Source organism: Nomascus leucogenys, chromosome 1a (assembly GCF_006542625.1).
Source record: "Nomascus leucogenys isolate Asia chromosome 1a, Asia_NLE_v1, whole genome shotgun sequence".
NCBI classification, from domain to species: domain Eukaryota; kingdom Metazoa; phylum Chordata; class Mammalia; order Primates; family Hylobatidae; genus Nomascus; species Nomascus leucogenys.
In genome coordinates this window covers 33,928,306-33,951,311 of record NC_044381.1, presented here as the reverse complement: position 1 = coordinate 33,951,311, position 23,006 = coordinate 33,928,306, and positions in this window count along the sequence as shown.

Sequence of the window (23,006 nt, the reverse complement as noted above, 5' to 3'; positions counted from 1 at the left end):
CTGGCTTCAAGTGATCCTCTTTCCTTGACCTCCCAAAGTGCTGGGATTACAGGTGTGAGCCACCATACGTGGCCTTAAATATATTTTTACATACTACCATGGCATTATAACACCCAACAAAATGTCTCAGGATCATACAATTCCACTAATCCATATTCAAATTTCCCTGCTTGTCTTAAGAAGGTCTTTTTACAATTCAGGATCCAAACAAGGCCAAATCAGGATCCAAACAAGGTCACGTGGGAAGGAGTGTTCTTCTCTTTTTCCTTCTTCTATTCAATGCTTCTTTCCCTGTCTTTCCTTACTTCCTCCTCTGAAATACAACTTTTACCATTTATTAATATGTCTGATACAGGAAAAAAGGGGAGCATCCACAGCAAAAGCTAGATATCTTAAATCGTGAGTTATATATATTACCTTTAATTCATGGTTATAACTAAAAATTCCCTGCCACCTCCATCCTTTCCAGAAATTGCTTTGGGATTCACAGATGAGAGAAGTCATTGTACTCATAAGAATACTTATACGTTCAAAAAGTGGTTTGCTTTCATAAAGCAGATTTTGTGAAAATGGGGGAATAATGACATTTGAAGGGAGACTCAAATATAACTTTTGAAAACAAGGGAAACCACAGTAAAGAAGGTTAAGTATGCATTTGAAAGTAAACTCAGATATATATTTATAAAAAGAAGTCATCACAGTATTCCCACGGTTTATAATTTTTAGAACAAGGGCTATAAAACTCTTGATTATGGCCATGCTGATTTTTCTCATCATTCTTCCCTCTGTGTAAGGTCAGCTCTGCTCTGTACATTTATATTTATGTATTTGTTAGGCTTTATTTTTACTTAAGAGACACTTGAGGGAGGTTGTGATAGTTTAGCTATTCTCCCCACATTGATTCTGACCACTGCCTCTGCCATCTAGTAATGCTGTAGCTAGAGTGATGGTATAAGGTAAATGATCTAATTAACCCTTATTAGTGGTTTCTCATTGTGCTTGGAATAAAACCAAAATTTCTTAGCTTGGCTTATAAAGCTTGGATTATAAGGTTTACCCCCTGCTGTCTCTCCAGCTTTAGTTTGGATTATTTTTCTTTCCTTTTGCTTTAGACCTGATGGTCTTATCTCAGTTTCTACGGAATGTCATGCTCCTTTCACTCAATCTTCTCATTGGATTAGCCAGCCCACCTCCCACCTTCCATTTAAGCAGGGTGACTTCTTAGAGAACCATGTTCTTCTTTCCAAGCATTTATCAAGCTTGCAGTAATTAATTCACCAATGGGATTATTTGGTTAAGTCTGTGCTCTCCACTCAGGTGTTACATTATATAATATATGGAAATGGTGGCCCTGCTGGCTAGACCACAATCTTTCAGAAAGTCAGGACAGTGTATATATTTGCTAAAATGATTAAGCAGAGTTATCCAATCTTTAGGCTTCCCCAGGCCACATTGGAGGAAGAAGAATTGTCTTGGGCTACAGTAAAATACATGAACACTAACAATAGCTGATGAGCTAAAAAAAATTGCAAAAAAATCTCATAATGTTTTTTTTTTAACTTTTTTTATTACACTTTAAGTTCTGGGGTACATGTGCAGAACATGCAGGTTTGCTACATAGGTATACATGTGCCATGGTGGTTTGCTGCACCCATCAACCCATCATGTACATTAGGTATTTCTCCTAATGCTATCCCTCCCCTAGACCCTCAGCCCCGTGACAGGCCCCTGTGTGTGATGTTCTCCTCCCTGTGTCAATGTGTTCTCATTGTTCAACTCCCACTTATGAGTGAGAACATGTGGTGTTTTTTTTTCTGTTCTTGTGTTTGTTTGCTGAGAATGATGGTTTCCAGCATCATCCATGTCTCTGCAAAGGACATGAACTCATCATTTTTTATGGCTGTGTAGTATTATATGGTGTATATGTGCCACATTTTCTTTATCCAGTCTATCATTGATGGGCATTTGGGTTGGTTTCAAGTCTTTGTTATTGGGAACAGTGCTGCAATAAACATACATGTGCACGTGTCTTTATAGTAGAATGATTTATAATCCTTTGGGTATATACCCAGTAATGGGATCACTGGGTCAAATGGTATTTCTAGTTCTAGATCCTTGAGGAATCGTCACACTGTCTTCTACAATGGTTGAACTAATTTACACTCCCACCAACAGTGTAAAAGTGTTCCTATTTCTCCACATCCTCTCCAGCATCTGTCGTTTCCTGACTTTTTAATGATCACCATTCTGACTGCCATGAGATGGTATCTCATTGTGGTTTTGATTTGCATTTCTCTAATGACCAGTGATGATGAGCTTTTTTTCATATGTTTGTTGGCTGCGTAAATGTCTTCTTTTGAGAAGTATCTGTTCATATCCTTTACCCACTTTTTGATGGGGTTGTTTTTTCTTATAAATTTGTTTAAGTTCTTTGTAGATTCTGAATGTTAGCCCTTTGTCAGATGGATGGATTGCAAAAATTTTCTCCCATTGTATAGGTTGCTTGTTCACTCTGATGATAGTTTCTTTTGCTGTGCAGAAGCTCTTTAGTTTAATTAGATCCCATTTGTCAATTTTGGCTTTTGTTGCCATTGCTTTTGGTGTTTTAGTCATGAAGTCTTTGCCCATGCCTATGTCCTGAATGGTATTGCCTAGGTTTTCTTCTAGGGTTTTTATGGTTTTAGATCTCACATTTAATTCTTTAATCCATCTTGAGTTAATTTTTTTATAAGGTGTAAGGAAGGGATCCAGTTTCAGCTTTCTGCATATGACTAGACAGTTTTCTATTAAATAGGGAATCTTTTCCCTATTGCTTGTTTTTGTCAGGTTTGTCAAAGATCAGATGGTTATAGATGTGTGGCATTATTTCTGAGGCCTCTGTTCTGTTCCATTGGTCTATATGTTTTGGTAGCAGTATCATGCTGTTTTTGTTACTGTAGCTTTGTAGTATAGGTTGAAGTCAGGTAGCGTGATGCCTCCAGCTTTGTTCTTTTTGCTTAGGATTGTCTTGACTATGCGGGCTCTTTTTTGGTTCCATGTGGAATTTAAAGCAGTTTCTTCCAATTCTGTGAAGAAAGTCAATGGTAGCTTGATGGGGATAGCATTGAATATATAAATTACTTTGGGCAATATGGCCATTTTCACAATATCGATTCTTCCTATCCATGAGCATGGAATGTTGGGGTGGAGAGTTCTGTAGATGTCTATTAGGTCTGCTTGGTCCAGAGCTGAGTTCAAGTCCTGGATATCCTTGTTAATTTTCTTTCTCATTGATCTAATATTGACAGTGGGGTGTTAAAGTCTCACACTATTATTGTGCGGGAGTCTAAGTCTCTTTGTGTGTCTCTAAGAACTTGCTTTATGAATCTGGGTGCTCCTGTATTGGGTGCATATATATTTAGGATAGGTAGCTCTTCTTGTTGCATTGATCCTTTTACCATTATGTAATGCCCTTCTTTGTCTCTTTTTATCTTTGTTGGTTTAAAGTCCATTTTATCAGAGACTAGGATTGCAACCCCTGCTTTTTTTTTGCTTTCCATTTGCTTGGTAAATATTCCGCCATCCCTTTATTTTGAGTCTATGTGTGTCTTTGCACATGAGATGGGTCTCCTGAATACAGCACACCAATGGCTCTTGACCCTTTATCCAATTTTCCAGTCTGGGGGCATTTTAACTGGGACATTTAGCCTGTTTACATTTAAGGTTAATATTGTCATGTGCGAATTTGATCCTGCCATTATGATGCTAGCTGGTTATTTTGCTCATTAGTTGAGACAGTTTCTTCATAGCATCAATGATCTTTACACTTTGGCATGTTTTTGCAGTGGCTCGTACCAGTTGTTCCTTTCCATGTTTAGTACTTCCTTTAGGAGCTCTTGTAAAGCAGGTCTGGTGGCTGGTGGTGACAAAATCTCTCAGCATTTCCTTGTCTGTAAAGGATTTTATTTCTCCTTCACTTATGAAGCTTAGTTTGGCTGGATATAAAATTCTCGGTTGAAAATTATTTTCTTTAAGAATGTTGACTATTGGCCCCCACTCTTTTCTGGCTTGTAGGTTTCTGCCAAGAGATCTGCTGTTAGTCTGATGGGCTTCCCTTTGTGGGTAGCCCGACTTTCTCTGGCTGCTTTTAACATTTTTTCCTTCATTTCAACCTTGGTGAATATGACGATTATGTGTCTTGGGGTTGCTCTTCTCGAGGAGTATCTTTGTGGTGTTCTCTGTATTTCTTGAATTTGAATGTTGGTCTGTCTTGCTAGGTTGGTGAAGTTCTCCTGGGTAATATCCTGAAGAGTGTTTTCCACCTTGGTTCTGTTCCCTGTGTCACTTTTAGGTACACCAATCAAACATAGATTTGGTCTTTTCACATAGTCCCACATTTCTTGGAGGCTTTGTTAATTTATTTTCACTCTTTTTTCTCTAATCTTGTCTTCTCACTTTATTTCACTGAGTTGATCTTCAGTCTCTGATATTCTTTCTTCCGCTTGATCGATTCAGCTATTGATACCTGTGTATACTTCATGAAGTTCTTGTGCTGTGTTTTTTAGCTCCATCAGGTCATTTATGTTCTTCTCTAAAATGGCAGTTAGCAATTTGTCTAACCTTTTTTCAAGGTTTTTAGCTTCCTTGCATTGGGTTAGAACATGCTCCTTTAGCTTGGAGGAGTTTGTTATTACCCACCTTCTGAAGCCTACTGTCAATTTTCAAACTCATTCTCTGTCCAGTTTTGTTCTCTTGCTGGCGAGGAGTTCTGTTCCTTTGGAGGAGAAGAGACGTTCTAATTTTTGGATTTTTCAGTCTTTTTGCACTGGTTTCTCCCCATCTTTGTGGATTTATCTACCTTTGGTCTTTGAAGTCGGTGACCTTCAGAAGTGGTCTCTGAGTGGACATCCTTTTTGTTGATGTTGCTACTATTCCTTTCCATTTGTTAGTTTTCCTTCTAACGGGCCCCTCTGCTGTAGGTCTGCTGGAGTTTACTGGAGGTCCACTCTAGACCCTGTTTGCCCAGATATCACTGGCAGAGGCTGCAGAACAGCAAAGATTGCTGCCTGTTCTTTCCTCTGGAAGCTTCATCCCAGAGGGGCACCTGCAGATGCCAGCCAGAGCTCTCCTGTATGAGGTGTCTGTCAGCCCCTACTGGGAGGTATCTTCCAGTCAGGATACACGGGGGTCAGGGACCCACTTGAGAGGGCAGATTATCCCTTATTAGAGTTTGAACGCTGTGCTGGGAGATCTGCGGCTCTCTTCAGAGCCATCAGGCTGGGACATTTAAGTCTGCTGAAGCTGGGCCCAAAGCTGCCCCTTCCCCCAGGTGCTCTGTCCCAGGGAGATGGGGGTTTTATCTATAAGTCCCTGATTGAGCTGGTGCCTTTTTTTTCAGAGATGCCTTTCCCAGAGAGGAGGGAGTCTAGAGAGGCAGTCTGGCTGCAGCTGCCTTGCTGAGTTGCAGTGGGCTCCGCCCAGTTCTAACTTCCTGGTGGCTTTGTTTACACCGTGAGGGTAAAACCCTACTCAAGCCTCGGCAGTGGCAGATGTCCCTCCCTCCACCAAACTTGAGCATTCCAGGTCGAGCTCAGACTGCTGCGCTGGCAGCAAGAATTTCAAGCCAGTGGAACTTGGCTTGCCGGGCTCTGTGGGAGTGGGACCCACTGAGGCAGACCACTTGGCTCCCTGGCTTCAGCCGCCTTTCCAGGGGAGTGAACAGTTCTGTCTCACTGGTGTTCCAGGTGCCACTGGGGTATGAAAAAAAACTCCTGCAGCTAGCTCGGTGTCTGCCCAAATGGCTGCCCAGTTTTGTGCTTGAAACCCAGGCCCCTGGTGGTCTAGGCACTGGAGGGAATCTCCTGGTCTGTAGGTTGCAAAGACCATGGTAAAAGCGCAGTATCTGGGCCAAAGTGCACGGCACAGCCCCTAATGGCTTCCTTTGGCTAGGAGAGGGAGTTTCCCAATCCCTAGCACTTCCCGGGTGAAGCAGTGCCCCATCCTGGTTTGGGTTGCCCTCCTTGGGCTGTACCCACTATCCAACCATTCCCAATGAGATGAACTGAGTACCTCAGTTGGAAATGCAGAAATCACCTGCCTTCTGTGTCAATCTCACAGGGAGCTGCAGACCAGAGTTGTTTCTATTTGTCCATCTTGCCAGCAATCCAGCAAACATCTCATAATGTTTTAAGGCAGTTTATGAATTTGTGTTGGACCACATTCAAAGCCGTCCTGGGCCACATGCAGCCCGTGGGCTGTGGGTAGGACAAGCTTGGGTTAGAGTGTTATACCCCGCACAGAGTAAGAACTCAATACATATTTATTGATTGAAAAAATGAATGTCTTCCAGAGGTGGCTCTTATTCAGGCTAATCTCTCCAGCTTAAGAAATTAAAGTTCCTAAAGTTTTTTTGATACATTTGTGTATATCATCCATTCTTATTATTCACAGTGGTAATAGTTCATAAAGTTGCTACAAACACGGAATTAGTGAATACTGAGCCATTGCTACTAGAAGAAATACAAGGTTAGGCTGCTGTGAACTTCTGGTCACAACATTTTTGTCAATCAGTCAGTATATAACCTTGTTTTATGTGTGTCCTGTATAAAGACACTGTTTAATGTATTTTAATTTATTAACATTGAACTCATGGCCAATAGCACCATAGCTCAGGCCTGATGGAAGCTTATCTAACACACATTTTCTCTGTAAGGCAAATCATAGCCTTCTCCTTCGGAGCACTAGATAGCACCTCAGTGTTATGCTTGGGGGCCATTTTAAACAGTGACATCACCAACAAAATGCAGAAAAATGTGGCACTAAATAAAATGTGAAAAGGACAGGACATGGGTTTACAATATGAGAGCTGAAACAAGAAGGTGGAATAGTGCCTCATTTGACCTTTGACCTCAGCTCTGAACATGAGTATGGGGGTCTCAGATTTTTTGCTGCTCTGCATATGTCCAAGAATGATTGGGAAAGTGCCTTGAGTGTTATTTTGGGGTTACAAGTAAACTGTAGCAAATAGGTAATTTCACCAATATGGAATCCACGAATAATGAGGATTGACTGTATATGTATATATAATGATAAAATATACACTATATAAATATATTTTACATATATTTATATTTTATATATAAGGTCTAAATAAAATACATAATGACCTAATTGTTAATATCTTATACTTAGTGTTCTGCTACTTGGCAATATATTGTACACAGGTCAATACTCTTTTACAAAATATATTCCAAAAAGTGTTTCTCAGGCCGTTGTTAAGTCAGTTTGGGAAATACTGAGATCAAGGAATCCTCTATGCCTGTGGCATCTAAAAAAAACCAGCGCCTCAGGTTCTTATAGTTACACTTTAAAGGGGACAGGGTCACTTGTGCCCAAAAGGAAGCTAAAATCAATATCCCTCTTGCACTAGCATATTTTGCCTGTGTTTTGTTACTTTGCTTTTTCTAACACTCGTAGCCCTTTTTACTGTATCTCATCGGATGAGGCACAATTGGATCCCTCTGACATGATTATATACCTACTCATGAGAGAGGGTATTAACTATTAGTTTTGTAGTTACAATTTTTCTCTTACATGGCACAGATTTTACATGTAGCTTTCATCTGAAAAGGTGCAATGTAAAAGTTTTAGTGAAGATCTTGGTTCTGTCAGTGCCTCAGCATCAATTCATTCAATTTTGCGTTCCTACAGGCCTGTTCTGGGCTTCTACTTCATCCTTGCTCTCTAGGCATTCAACAAGAGCTTCATTTGACAAGAAGCCACGGGTTATCCTCAGTTCAAATAATTTCAAAATCTCTTATCAGATGGCTCTTTTGGAAAAGTCAACAATTTCTAAAATGTCAATGCTACAATATAAACAATGCTACATACATTGTTAATAGGAGAAGTAATTTCTAATCCCAATAAAACAGACTCCAGGGAAGTTTGTTGTGATGACATGTTTTTCACTTGAGATCAGTAAAGACCCAGCTGCAGCTGGTGCCTGTCCATGGCCTGGCATTGGAATTGTCTCATTTTCTAAGCCTAAGCATTATAGATTACATCTGGTATGTTGAAATATTTGATAGAATAAAAATGAACATTATTTGATAATACATACAGTATAATTTCAACTGCATATAACTTTTAAAAGTAAATATGTGTAATTTTTGCCCTTTAGAACTTATATACTCTCCCTGTTCCCATATGTTTTAACTTTTGAATTGAAAAAACAAACAGACAAAAACCCTACTCTAGTCCAAAATATCCTTTTAGTATGGTTTTTATGTGCTTTGTTTAATATTCTATAATAACCAAAACCCTATAGATGAATTAGTAATTGTGTTGTCCTGATTCTTTTCTTATATACATATATTTATGTGTTAAACTCAGATATGATGAAAAAATATTACAGATGCAAAAATTTAGAAAATAATGATAATGAGAAAACTCCCTACAAAAACCCTTAAACAGCTGGGCACAGTGGCTCATACCTGTAACCCCAGCACTTTGGGAAGCCAGGGAGGAGGGTTGCTTGAGGCCAGGGGTTCAAGACCAGCCTGCATAACATAGCAAGACCCCATCTCTACAAAAACAGACAAATAAATAAATAACCTATAGTATGTGATCAAAACTACAACCACAGGTAAATCCAAGGCCTTCATACTTTATTTTTATTTTAATAGGTTTTTGGGGAACAGGTGGTGTTTGGTTATACAAATAAGTTCTTCATTAGTGGTGATTTATGAGATTTTGGTGTACCCATCACCTGAGCAGCTACACTGTACCCAATGAGTAGTCTTTTATTCCTCACCCCTCAACCCTTGACCCTGAGTCCCCAGAGCCCATTATATTATTCTTACACCCTTGCATCCTCATAGCTTAGCTTCCACTTATGAGTGAAAACATGTTTGGTTTTCCATTCTTGAGTTACTTCACTTAAAATAGTGGTCTCCAGTTCCATCCAGGCTGCTGCAAATGCCATTATTTCATTGGTTTTTATGGCTGAGTAGTATTCTATTATGTGTGTGTATGTGTGTATGTATATGTGTGTGTATATATATATGTGTATATATATGTATATGTATATATATATATACACATACCCCACATTTAAAAAAAATTCACTCATCGATTGATGGACATTTGGGCTGGTTCCATATTTTTGCAATTGCAAAACTGTGCTGTTATAAACATGTATGTGCAAGTATCTTTTTTTGGATAATGACTTCCTTTCCTCTGGGTAGATACCTAGGAGTGAGATTGCTGGATCAAATGGAAGATCTACTTCTAGTTCTTTAAGGAATCTCTGCATTGTTTCCCATAGGGGCTGTACTAGTTTACATTCTCACTGACAATATAAAAGTGTTCCCTTTTCACCACATCCATACCAACATCTGTTAATTTTGATTTTTTGATTATGGCCATTCTTGCAGGAGTAAGGTGTTATCACATTGTGGTCTTGATTTGCATTTCCCTGATCATTAGTGATGTTAAGCATTTTTTCATATGTTTGTTGGCCATTTATATATCTTCTTTTGAGAATTGTCAATTCATGTCCTTAGCCCACTTTTTGATGGGATTGTTTGCTTTTTCTTGCTGATTTATTTGAGTTTGTTGTAGATTCTGGATATTAGTCCTTCATCAGATGTATACATTGCAAGCATGCCCAATCTCATCTGGACTTCATATTTTTATTATTAAATAAGAATGAAAGTAAATGAACACCAGCATAAGTGGATTTAAAACAACCAACAGCGCTATGAAGAGCCCAGCACTTTGGGAGGCCAGGCAGGAGGGTTGCTTGAGGCCCTATAAAGAGCTCTTATAAATCAATATTCAAAGTTAAAAGTATCTTAGGACAAAAATGGATGGGAGAAGAAGGCCCATATGCAAACAATTTTTGGGTCCCCAGAAAGGGAAGACTGGCTAAAAAATCTTCAGATGGGATTTGCTTTGGGACTCCTTGACCACTGGGCCTTGTGATTTGCATCAGATTTACTTTCATCTCTTCTGGTAAAAGATACAAAAAGGCAATTTATGAGAGGACCACTACAGATACCAATAGATCTAATAAATGCCATACTTAATAATAAATGAGTGAAAAAATAAATAAAATATGAATCTGCCACATTGTACCAATAAATTGTCAAAAAAAGATAATATCTAGTTGGGTATGGGTGTAGGAAAATGAGCATTTTCATTCTGTTTGTGGAAGTATAAGCTGATTCAGCTTTTCTGAAGCAAAATTGGGCCCTATGTATTATGAATCTCTTTTGAGCCATTAGTTTTATTACTGGGATTTTATCCTGAAGAAATAAGGATATGTGTAAAGATGTATAAATAAGGATTTTCTTGTAGCATTTATAAGAGGAGAAAATAGGCTACCATGAAGTCATTAAATGTTCTCATAGCTATCCTTATCAAACATTTATTACATACAAGGCAATATACTAAGTATATGTTGTGCTATCTCATTTATGGGGTCAGTATTTAAAAAATTGTGGCATAAAGTTGTTATGTAATTTATCAGATGTCACATAGTTAAGAACGAGCAAAACTTAAATGGAACCTCAATCTTACTGCTATAATAAATGTCCTTTATCACTGAAGAACTACATTTAATGAGGAAATGTTTATAACATATTGCTATTAAAAATTAGGCTATCTTTAATATTAGATATAAGACTATTCAGATTTTCTGTCTTGCCCATACTTTTCCTAAGTTATGTTTTTCCAGAAATTAGTCCATTTCATTTATCATTTCAAATTTATTGGCATAAAGTTGTTAATAATATCCTCATTATATTTGAATGCTTCTAGGAGCCATAGTTGAAGTTCTTTTTTTATTCCTGTTTTTTCTTTTTTCCTGGTCTTTATAGGTATTTGTTTATTTAATTTTATTTATTTATTATTTATTTATTTATTGAGACGGAGTCTTGCTCTCTTGCCCCAGCTGGAGTGCAGTGGTGTGATCTCAGGTCACTGCAACCTCCGCCTCCTGGGTTCAAGCAATTCTCTGCCTCAGCCTCCCAAGTGGCTGGGATTACAGGTGCCTGCCACCACGGCCAGCTAATTTTTTTGTATTTTTAGTAGAGACTGGGTTTCATCATCTTGGCCAGGCTGGTCTTCAACTCCTGACCTCATGATCCACCCACCTCATCCTCCCAAAGTGCTGGGATTACAGGCTTGAGCCACTGCGCCCAGCCTGTTAATTTTATTACTAGGGCTTTCAGAGAACCAACTTTCTGCTTTGTTCATCTTCTCATATGATTTTTTATTTAATTTCTAATGTTATCTTTAATATTTCCATGCTTCTACTTTGGGATTAATTTAACTTCCTTTTCTCTTTCCAACTTCTTAAGATTAGGGTGCAGAGAATACTAATTTTTAGCCTTCGTAATTTTTCTAATATATACATTTATGGCCATAAATGTCCTTCTAGATGCGGCTTTAGTTCTTCTTCTGCAAATATGGATATGTAGTTTTTTTTTAAAAAATTATTGCCACTGCAGATATCTCTTAGTTTCATCATCTTCTTTGACCCATGGGCTATCTAGAAGGGTATTGATTAATTTCTACACATATGAGGATTTTAAAGTTATCTTTTTATTTTATTTTTATTTTTGAGACAGGGGCTCACTCTGTTGCCCAGGCTGGAGTGCAGTGGCACAAACACAGCTCACTGCAGCCTCCATCTCCTGTGCTCAAGTGATCCTCCTGCTTCAGCCTCCCGAGTAGCTGGGACCACAGACACATGCCACTATGCCTGGCAAATTTTTTTAATTTTTTTGTAGCTGCAAAGTTTCTTCATGTTTCCCAGGCTGCTTTCAGACTTCTGGGCTCAAGTGATCCTCCTGCCTTGGCCTTCAAAAATGTTGGGATTATAGGCATGAGCCACTGTGCCCTTTTGGTGTTATTAGCTTAATATTATGTGGTTAACTAAGACATAATCTGTATTATTTAAATCTTTGGAAACTTGTCGAAACGATTTTTGCTCAGATTTTGCACAGTTTAGTAAATGTTCGGTGGTATTTGAAAATAAGTATATTTGACACTAGTTGGGCACACTGTTCTATATCTGTCCATTAGGTAGTTTGTTATTCTTGTTCAAATCTGTAGCCTTACTGATGTTTTATTTGCATTTTCTGTCAATTACTGAAAAGGATGTATTAAAATCACCAATCATGGTGTGGATTTCTCTATTTCTTTTATTTCTGCCAGAGTCTTTGCTTTATATATTTTTAGGTAACATTCTTAGATTCAAACAAATTTAGATGTTATTATATTTTCCCTTTAAATTTTTTATCCCATTAAATGTCCCTCTTTTTTTCAGTAATGCTTCTTGCCTTAAAGTCTGCTTTGCCTTATATTACTGAGGATTCACCAGCTTTCTTTTGGTTAGTGTTTGCCTGGCATATGTAGTTTTTCTATCCTTTCACTCTCAACATCATTTACTTATGGTATATCTTTTACATTATTGAGTTATTTATTCTTAATCAGTCTGACAATGTTTTCTTTTAGCTATACATTTGACTTATTCACATTCAATGTATTATTTATATATTTGAGTTTAAACCTACCATTTTAATACATACTTGTCCTGCTAGTCTATCCTCTTTTTTCTCTCTTTCTTGCCTTCTTTTTGATTAATCAGTTTTTATTCCATTTCCTCTCTTCTTTTACCACTCTTTTAGGGATTAAACTTGATATATTAACATTCGTTTTTGATTTATACAAGTATTTTATGTATTGTTACTTTTTTTAGTTTTGGATAAAGCAGAGATGGTAGAGCAGCCCCTGCCTGCCTCATCTATTGTTAATGTCAAGGATTTTAATGATGTATTTTATTTTTTAATTTTTATTTTAAGTTTAGGGATACAGGTACAGGTTTGTTATGTAGGTAAGTTGTATATCATAGGGGGTTGGTGTACAGATTATTTCATCATCCAGGTAATAATCATAGTACCTGATAGGTAGTTTTTCAATCCTCTCCCTCTTCCTACCCTGTACCCAGAAGTAGGCGTCGGTGTCTATTCTTCCCTTTTTTGTGTCCATATGTATTTGATATGTGAGTACATGTAGTAATTGGTTTTAAGTTCCTGTGTTAGTTCACTTAGGATAATGGCCTCCAGCTCCATCTATGTTGCTGGAAAGGACATGACCTCATTCTTTTTTATGGCTGCATAGTATTCCATGTGTGTATATGTACCACATTTTTTATATCCAGGCAACAGTTGATGGGCATTTAGGTTGATTCCATATAATGCCATGTTTTAAACTCCATGTGACATTATTACTATTATTTTATAGTTAACATTCACCTGATATACTGACAAACTTTACCCTTCCCATCACTCTGCATTCTGTCCTATATCTCAAAGCTGCTTTCTGGGATTATTTTCCTTTCCCTTTTTATATGTCCACTAGTGTATTTGTGCTGATTACAAATTTTTGTAGTTTTTGCATTAAGTGTATTTTACCTTAAATTTCAAATGAATTTTTGGTGGTTATAGAATTCTGTATTCAGAATTATTTTCATTTAGCAAATTGAAGAAACTATTTTATCGTCTTCTCCTCCCTGCCTCCCCTGCCTTCCTCCACCACTGTTGGGAAATCAGTTGATGGTTTTATTGTTTTTTGTTTTTTTTTTCTGGAGACGGAGTCTTACTCTGTCACCCAGGCTGGAGTACAGTGGCCCAATCTCAGCTCACTGCAAGCTCCGCCTCCCAGGTTCACACCATTCTCCTGCCTGAGCCTCCTGAGTAGCTGGGACTACAGGCATCTGCCACTACGCTCACCTGATTTTTTGTATTTTTAGTATAGACGGCGTTTCACCATTTTAGCCAGCATGGTCTCGATCTCCTGACCTCGTGATTTGCCTGCCTCAGCCTCCCAAAGTGCTGGGATTACAGGCGTGAGCCCTCGCGCCTGGCCGATGGTTTTATTGTTTTACATGTAATGTATTGCTTTTCTTCTGGTTGATTTTAAGGTTTTCCTTTTGTCTTTGTTTTTCAGCAGTTTGACCATGATGTGCTAAGCACATTTTCTTTATTCATCTTGGAGTTTGTAGCACTTGGTGGTTTTATCATTTTTTTGGGAAAACTTTTGCCATTATGTCTTCAAATTTTGCTTCTGCTTTACTCTCCCCTCTTCTTCTTGGACCATTTCATCATATCTCCTATGTTTTTTATGTTCTTTGCTGTATTTTTTCATCATTTTGATTTTCCATGCTTCAGCCTGTATATTTTCTTCTGATGTTCTACTTCACTAATTATTCCTTTAGTTGTATGCAATCTGTTAAATCTATCTATTGTACTGTCAATTTACAATGTTTATTTTTCACTTCTAGACTTTCTAGAATTTTCATTTATTTTCTGCTTTCCACTTCTCTGCTGAAATTCTCTATCCTCTCATTTAATTGAGTGAACATAATAATAGTTTGTCTGTCTTCAATATTTCAATATTTAAATCTCTTGTGAGTTTGTTTCTATTGTGTTTTTTCTTGAGTTTTACATAAATCTTATCTTTTTACCTGTTCCTCCCCCCAACCTTTTTCTGATTGAATGCCAGATATTTTTATAAAGAATTTTAGAGAAAAGTTGAGGTTCTTGGCATTGTTTTCTTTCTCCTGGGAAGATTTCCTTTAGCTCTTTCTAGAGCTCATCTAGACAGGTCAGCTTAATTCTTTCAGAAATTGAGAGACTCAAATCTGGGCTTCAGTCCTTGGGTGGGTTAGTTTGTTTCTAGTTCACCCTTATTCTTTGGGGGCAACCTTTCAGAACCTTACTGAAAGTGTAGGGTATTTGTTGGAGACCCTTCTCTTTGGGAAGCCTTGAACTCAAATGTTCTCTGAGTCCTGTGAAAATGAAGAAAATTGTGCTTGCTTTCTTGCCTCCCATTTGTTATTTTCATTTTCACAATTGGCAATTCTCTTGGTTTCCCTTATCTCCTAGATCTTGGCCCCACAACTTCTCACTGTCTTTGTAGTTTTTTGAGGCCAACATATATTTCAAGTATATATTTTAAAACAGCTTATAGTTGTTCTCCACAGGAGGGTTATTCTAAAAATATGCATCATCCATTGCTAGAAGCAGAACTCCATTTTTTTCCTAGTCATAGAAATACGCATAAAGAAACAGCTCAAGGAATTGAGAATTTTTGTAGTACCATGGAAACTTTTGTTTTCATTTTTACTCCCTTATGAGATATGTTTTCTGAAAAGTGCATGAATTATGCTTAAATGTTTATTAAAATGAAAATATATAGGACATTAACATCTGTATGTAAATTAGAATGCTAGCAGCAGCATTGATTTGTAATTGTTTTAAAATATTATTATAATAATAAAAAAGATATTAATATATAAACCAAAGCATCACCTATAATCTCCTTATGTAAACTTACCTTTTTTATTTTCTGGTCTGCCTTTATTTTATATACAGATATAACAGTGTGCATGTTAAGTGTGTGTTCATAGCATTGAATTTTAATGAGGTACTTTGAGAAAAAATAGCCTCCATGTATTTTTTTTCTAATACCATGTTTATAATTCTGGTCAAATATCTTATTATATTTTACCTAGAATTAAAAAGATTGGGGTTTATAGATTTTGGTTCTATATATATAGGTATATAGTTAAAATGTCAGATAAATGGTTCAGATAATAACATCACTAGAAGATGTATATGGCATCTTTCTACAGATGTTTCTCTTTCAAATTACAAAAGACATAAGGTGCATTTTGATTCAGAATACTACATTTGGTTTTGCCCGCCTTTAAAAGCTTTATTTCAGCTTGTATGGATTATTTTATGCTCTTTTGTGTTTGAAATCCATTTATCAATCTTCAGATGTAGTTTTCTTCCCAGAACAATGCCTTTGTGTCATTAATGGTGATGGTATTGATCCTGAATGATACTAGACTGATGACTTGGAATCCTTTGATGATATCTCTGATAAACTTTTAGAAAAGACAAATTATTAGATTCACATTAACATCACTATACTTACAGGTATCTTAGTCAAATTCTTCACAATAAAAGGGGAAGCCAAATTTTAATTGAATATTGCCCTTAAAAATGGAAGAATCTCAAGATTTTTGGTGGCTAGGTAATATTAAGTAGGTGAAAATAGGAAATAAAAATGTGTCTGTTCTTGGAAATAAAGAGTTTCAGGCCTTAGTAAACTGGAAGAGAGTCTTCTCTGAAAATGTTGCTAATAATTCTTGTTACATTTAAAATATCAATATTATGAAAAAACACAGGGATTAATCTAGGTCACATACCCACTCCTTTGAAAATGTGGCGACTCTAAGTTATGCAGTGAATTTTATTTTTATGAAAGGCTCTGGTAAAGAACTTATATGGAGCTCCAGCTCTGGAAACTTCACTAGAGGTCCTAGAACCCTAGCCACTCGTTTTCTCTTTAGATTCCTTACGTTAAAATCTATCATTTTAATCTATTGAGTAGTGAGTACATTCACAGGTAAAGGGGCTGAGAGAGAAAAGAATAAAACTTTAAAAGATATAAAAGGGACTATAGGGAGAAATCTTTTTGCCATGGATCCCCCAGCCACCCAGTTATCTTCCATGGAGACAATCTGTGTTGACTGCTTCTAGCATATCTTTCTAGGAGTATTTTAAATATTTACAAGTAAAGACATTTAAGTATTTATTTCTCCCTTCTGTACAGAAACTCTATCTGTTCTACATTTAGTTTTCTCATAACGTATCTTGCAGATCATTTCATATAAATATGCAAAGAGCCTCCTCTCCACCTTTTCCCTCTCTTTTTTTAAGGTAGTTTGAGTCTTACTTTTTAGAGATACATGCGTACAATAATCTACTAAACAGTAGTGCATTTTTTTTCTTTCTGCAAACATATATTGAGTCTTCTCTATACCAAGAACTGTGCTCTACCAAAAGTACAATTACTAGGGGACCTCATGGGAGTCTTTTTTTTTTTTTTTTGAGACAGAGTCTTGCTCTGTTGTCCAGGCTGGAGTGCAGTGGCACGATCTTGGCTCACTGCAACCTCTGCCTCCTGGGTTCAAGCGATTCTCCTGCCTCAGCCTCCTGAGTAGCTGATACTACAGGCGTACACCACCATGCCCAATTTTTGTATTTTTAGTACAGACGGGGGTTTCACTATGTTGGTTAGGCTGGTCTCGAACACCTGACCTTGTGATCCACCCGCCTTGGCCTCCCAGAGTGCTAGGATTATAGGTGTGAATGACCGCGCCCAGCCAAGGGAGTACTTACCAGTTTGTAGTTTATATGTATTTGTTACTTTGGTGAACTCCTGTTTTTTCATAGTGATGAACAGCAACACCCTAAAAAAAATGCACCTTGTAAATACTTTGAGATATCCCATTGAAGGGAAGGGTGAGGACCAGGGAGACAGGGAAAGGTTCCATGAGAAACAGTCCAGGTGATAGTAACTCTAAGACAGAAAGGAAAGCAGTAAAAGCTCTGACGTTGGGCAAAATGGGCTCACATAGGCAAAGAGGGCAGATGGAAGCAGAGTGCGGTTAAGGCCGGGGGTCTGGGTGGTTTCCCAATGCCTTCACCTTCTCGTTCCTCATCCTTCAGAAGAGCCATACTGGTGGAAAGAGAACTTGCTGTGTTTTTCAGTGTAAATAGGAGACATATATCTGTTCAGGGTGCTATTTAAAAAACAACTACATCAAATTACAGAGAATGAAATGGTAATGTCATTTGAGTAAATTATCTATTTAATGTCAGCCTTGACCTAATAATGTGTTTTCTTTATATATAAAGGCAATGTCATTCCTCTGCTATCAGTAGGGCTACTTCCTCCTTCTGTCTTGCTTCATTTCCCTGTCTTGCTGAGGGGAGGGGTCAGGTGGAAGCCGTGAAACACAATGATCCTGAATAGCTTTCACAACAATTGACACTTGGCCATGGCTTCCTTAACATCTTGTCTGGTGTTCTGGGATTAATCAGCCTCAGGCAATAATCTGATAGTTTGATAATTACATCACATTTTTTTCCATAATACTCAAGAGCATTATTAAAGAATGTGTACAGTTTTTTCTCTTAATTGTTCTGGGTAGAACTTTTATAGATGGCAAACTGTTGCAAAAACAGTTAAAATGAGATTTTCAAGGTTGTATAACATATTCTATTTAGATATAAGAATTTTACAAAATCCCATTTAGTCTGCATTTTTGCAAAGACCTTTTATTTACAAGAAGTTGCATTTGCTAGTAAGTGTTCAGAAATATCCTTGATTTTTTTTTTTTGGCACTGATCATCTATTTACTTAACAACTTAAAAGTACCATTCAGAAGCTCATACCCTCAACCCTTTCACCTTAGTTTCTCATGCTTTCAATACAGCATGTCTTCCTCTGAACTTGTCTTCTGTTTTCATTTTTTGTTGTTGTTGTTGTTCAGAGACAGAGTTTCACTCTGTCTCCCTCAGTTCCCTACATCTGAACTCCTAAAGCTCAGGACTATTCCAGCTCCTGAGCCTGTTCAGATGGGGCCACGGGAAGAAGCAGCCTGAGACTCCCTATTTTGTGAACCTTGGAATAAAAACTTGCTTCAATCTAGACCTTGGATGTGTCTTCCTTGAGGCCAGTTTCCGCAGCAGGTTCCTTACCCCCAGCCCTTATTTTATGTCCAAGTGAATAAGGAACTCTGGATCTCAGTCTGGTTCCTCTCCTTATTGGCTTTATGTTGTTACCTTTGCTTCATGCCTGAGCCTGTGTGCTTTGAAATTTATGTGTGACTATGATAAGGATAAGAGTTTGAGTTCTGGACTCAGATGAGATAATTTTTAATTCTGGCTCTACAGTTTACCAGCAGAGGGGCCTCAGAAAGGTTATCAACCTCTCTACAAGCCTCAGCTTTTCTCATCTATAAAATGTGGATAATAACAGCATCTCCCTTATAGGATTGTTGAAGGATTAAGTGAAGTAATGTATGTTAAATTCTTGGCACCCAGTGATTGCTTAATAAGTGTTAGCTATTATTATTATGACTTAGATGTTGACTGTTTGATGTAACCAATACAGGTAGATAGAACGCTAAGGCTCCTTATAGGTGAACACTACGATAGGTCCATTGGCATATTAATTAATATTTGTTAAATGAGTAAATGATGGAGATGCTTTTTTATACAGTTAACTTTCAAATAAGAAGTTTTAAGAAGGGCCAGAGTGGTTTGTTCTTTCAAAAAATATATATAATTTTTTTTTTTAAAGAGATGGAGTCTCACTGTGTCACCCAGGCTGGAGTGCAGTGGCATGATCATAGCTCGCTGCAGCCTATAACTCCTGGTCTCGAGCAATCCTCCTGCCTCATCCTTCTGAGTAGCTGGGACTATAGTCACATGCCACTATGCCTGGATAATTTTTTTATTTTTTATTTTGTAGAGATGGAGTCTTGCTTTGTTGCCCAGGCTGGTCTCAAACTCCTGGCCTCAAGTGATCCTTCTACTTTGGCTTCCCAAAGTACTGGGACTACAGGTATGAGCTGCTGTGTTTAGCTTCTGGAAATATTTTTGAATGCTTTCTGCATATAAGATCTTGTCACTGATATAATAAAGTACAATTTTCTACACCACTTTTTTTTAAAGCATCTTAACATACTTTTAAATTTTGTACTCAAATACAAGGGGTTGTAGAAAATTACTATAGTATGATAATACCTTGTTTTTATTTTACATTTTTCAGGTGTAAGTTAGTCTATGTGTCCCCATCTCTAAAGGCCAAATAGCAAATTTTCCAAGTGGTCTTCTTAAAGCCCATCTGTTTTGATTTGTGGGGATGGGGAAGACATCCTCTAGTTTGCCATCTTGGGAGAGGAGTTAGGCCTCTTGTTATATTCCAACAGCTTTCTCCCAAATCTCCTAATCTGTGACTTCTAACCCTTTCATATCCTGATGTAGCTGAGGGAGTAGGAAACGTGCACAGTTGTCTCTCTCTCTCTCTCTTTCTTTCTTTCTTTGTCTTTCTTTCTGTCTTTCTTTCTTTTCTTTTCTTTTCTTTTCTTTTCTTTTCTTTTCTTTTCTTTTCTTTTCTTTCTTTCGTCTCACTATGTTGCCTAGGCTGGAGTGCAGTGATGTGATCTTGTCTCAGGTGGCACTGCAACCTCCACCTCCTGGGTTCAAGCAATTCTGTCTCAGCCTCCCTAGTACCTGTGGTTTCAGGTGCATGCCACCGTGCCTGGATAATTTTGTATTTTTAGTACAGATGGGGTTTCACCATTTTGGCCAGGCTGGTCTTGAACTATTGGCCTAAAATTCTCTTTTTTTGTTGTGTCTCTGCCAGGCTTTGGTATCAGGCTGATGCTGGCCTCATAAAATGAGTTAGGGAGGATTCCCTCTTTTTCTATTGATTGGAATAGTTTCAGAAGGAAGGGTACCAGCTCCTCTTTGTATCTCTGGTAGAATTCAGCTGTGAATCTGTCTGGTCCTGGACTTTTTTTTTTGGTTGGTAGGCTATTAATTATTGTCTCAATTTCAGAATCTGTTATTGTCTATTCAGAGATTCAACTTCTTCCTGGTTTAGTCTTGGGAGGGTGTATGTGGCCAGGAATTTATCCATTTCTTCTACATTTTCTAGTTTATTTGCATAGCAGTGTTTATAGTATTCTCTGATGGTAGTTTGTATTTCTGTGGGATCGGTGGTGATATCCCCCTTATCATTTTTTATTGCATCTATTTGACTCTTTTCTTCTTTATTAGTCTTGCTAGCGGTCTATCAATTTTGTTCATCTTTTCAAAAAACCAGCTCCTGGATTCATTGATTTTTTTTTGAAGGGTTTTTGTGTTTCTGTCTCCTTCAGTTCTCCTCTGATCTTAGTCATTTCTTGTCTTCTGCTAGGTTTTGAATTTGTTTGCTCTTGCTTTGCTAGTTCTTTTAATTGTGATGTTAGGGTGTCGATTTTAGATCTTTCCTGCTTTCTCTTGTGGGCATGAAGTGCTATAAATTTCCCTCTACACATGCTTTAAATGTGTCCCAGAGATTCTGGTAGCCTGTCTTTGTTCTCATTGGTTTCAAAGAACATCTTTATTTCTGCCTTCATTTTGTTATTTACCCAGTAGTCATTTAGGAGCAGGTTGTTCAGTTTCCATGTAGTTGTGTGGTTTTGAGTGAGTTTCTTAATCCTGAGTTCTAATTTGATTGCACTGTGGTATGAGAGACAGTTTGTTGTGATTTCTGTTCTTTTACATTTGCTGAGGAGTGTTTTACTTCCAATTATGTGGTCAATTTTGGAATAAGTGCGATGTGGTGCTGAGAAGAATGTATATTCTGTTAATTTGGGGTGGAGAGTTCTATAGATGTCTGTTAGGTCTGCTTAGTCCAGAGCTGAGTTCAAGTCCTGGATATCCTTGTTAATTTTCTGTCCTGTTGATCTAATACTGACAGTGGGGTGTTAAAGTCTCCCATTATTATTGTGTGGGAGTCTAAGTCTCTTTGTAGGTCTCTAAGAACTTGCTTTATGAATCTGGATGCTCCTGTATTGGGTGCATATATATTTAGGATAGTTAGCTCTTCTTGTTGCATTGATCCCTTTACCATTATGTAATGTCCTTCTTTGTCTCTTTTGATCTTTGTTGGTTTAAAGTCTGTTTTATCAGAGACCAGGATGGCAACCCCTGCTTTTTTTTGCTTTTCATTTTTGGTAGATCTTCCTGCATCCCTTTATTTTGAGCCTATGTGTGTCTTTGCATGTGAGATGGGTCTCCTAAATACAGCACACCCATGGGTCTTGACTCTGTCTAATTTGCCAGTCTGTGTCTTTTAATTGGGGCATTTAACCCATTTACATTTAAGGTTAATATTGTTATGTGTGAATTTGATCCTGTCATTATGATGCTAGCTGGTTATTTCACCCATTAATTGATGCAGTTTCTTCATAGTGTCGATGGTCTTTAAAATTTGCATGTTTTTTGCAGTGGCTGGTACTGGTTGTTCCTTTCCATGTTTAGTGCTTCCTTCAGGAGCTCTTGTAAGGCAGGCCTGGTGGTGACAAAATCTCTCAGCATTTGCTTGTCTGTAAAGGATTTTATTTCTCCTTCACTTATGAAGCTTAGTTTGGCTGGATATGAAATTCTGCGTTGAAAATTCTTTTCCTTAAGAACGTTGACTATTGGCCCCCACTGTCTTCTGGCTTGTAGGGTTTCTGCCGAGAGATCCGCTATTAGTCTGATGAGCTTCCCTTTGTGGGTAGGCCAGCCTTTCTCTCTGGCTGTCCTTAACATTTTTTCCTTCATTTCAACCTTGGTGAATCTGACAATTATGTGTCTTGGGGTTGCTCTCCTTGAGGAGTATCTTTGTGGTGTTCTCTGTATTTCCTGAATTTGAATGTTGGCCTGCCTTGCTAGGTTGGGGAAGTTCTCCTGGATAATATCCTGAAAAGTATTTTCTAACTTGTTTCCATTCTCCTCCTCACTTTCAGGTACACCAATCAAATGTAGATTTGGTCTTTTCACATAGTCCCATGTTTCTTGGAGGCTTTGTTCATTTATTTTCACCCTTTTTTCTGTAATCTTGTCTTTCCACTTTATTTCATTAATTTGATCTTCAATCACTGACATCCTTTCTTCCGCATGATCGAGTCAGCTACTGAAGCTTGTATATGATTCACAAAGTTCTCATACTATGGTTTTTAGCTCCATCAGGTCACTTAAGCTTTTCTCTACATGGGTTATTCTAGTTAGCCATTCATCTAACCTTTTTTCAAGGTTTTTAGCTTCCATGCGATGGGTTAGAACACGCTCCTTTAGTTTGGAGAAGTTTGTTATTACTGACCTTCTGAAGCCTACTTCTGTTAACTTGTCAAACTCATTCCTTGTCCAGTTTTGTTCCCTTGCTGGGAAGGAGTTGTGTTCCTTTGGAGGAGAAGAGGTGTTCTCGTTTTTGGAATTTTCAGCCTTTCTGCTCTAGTTTCTCCCCATTTTTGTGGTTTTATCTACCTTTGGTCTTTGATGTTGGTGACCTATGGATGGGGTTTTGGTGTGGATGTCCTTTTTGTTGATGTTGATGCTGTTCCT